Source organism: Chrysochloris asiatica, unplaced genomic scaffold (genome assembly GCF_000296735.1).
Source record: "Chrysochloris asiatica unplaced genomic scaffold, ChrAsi1.0 scaffold00556, whole genome shotgun sequence".
Taxonomy (NCBI): Eukaryota; Metazoa; Chordata; class Mammalia; order Afrosoricida; family Chrysochloridae; genus Chrysochloris; species Chrysochloris asiatica.
Window position 1 is genome coordinate 319,954 of NW_006409074.1, and position 814 is coordinate 320,767.

At 41.0% G+C, this 814-nt stretch overlaps 1 pseudogene; it reads right to left on the reverse strand.

Annotated features, from left to right (window-relative positions):
• Positions 1 to 295, reverse strand: part of LOC102825735 — a 43,384-nt pseudogene extending 43,089 nt beyond the window's left edge.
• Between the last annotated feature and the right edge of the window lie 519 nt (positions 296 to 814).

Below are 814 nucleotides of genomic sequence, written 5' to 3' on the forward strand. Positions count from 1 at the left end.
CCGACCCATAGCGACCCTGTACAGGGTTTCCGAGGGTGTAAATCCTTACGGGAGTAGAAAGCCTCATCTTTCTCCCGCGGAGCGGCTGGTAGTTTAGTAACACAATAATACCTGTCCTTCTTTTGGAGACAAGTACTATTCTAACAAATAGCTTTTCAGAGGGAGAAATTAGATCTTAGCCTTCTAAACCAACCATTTGACTTTCTGCAGGTTTCATTAAGTTTCCTAAACTGTTGATGTTCATCCATGGACCTACCTTGCTCAGATCTCCGGGTCTATCAATGTCAATAGTCATGTCGTATTCTCATTTTCTATTTGCTTTTCATTTATTTTTTTAAAACTTTATTGTAAATTGAGTAAAAATTTACAAAGTAGACCATCAACAAATCATACACTTTGTTTCATCTTAATGGCTGGCATCCCCTCCATGAAACAACAATTATCCCATTTTCTCTCCATTTCCCCCTACTTTCCAGACCTTCGGAAATTTGTTCCTAGGAAAAATGCCACCCTCTTGACCTTGAGTTGTTGGCCATTCCAATGTGAGAGTACCTATTAGTGTTGTTGTCCCTGCAATGTGCTTGTCTACCACTTGACTAAAAATTGGGCGAACTCACCATGAGGGTGAGTTCTGCTCCAGACCTGAAGAGTAGTCAAGGGTCATAGTCTCAGGTTCCTCCAGTCTCTTTCTGAACAGGAATCCCAGTCTTTTTTTATAATTTTGAGATTATTTCACACTGTCTCCCACTCTATGTGGAACCTTCTAATGTGGTCCCTTTCAGAGCAGCTGGTACTTCTTTTGGACTCAGAGTAG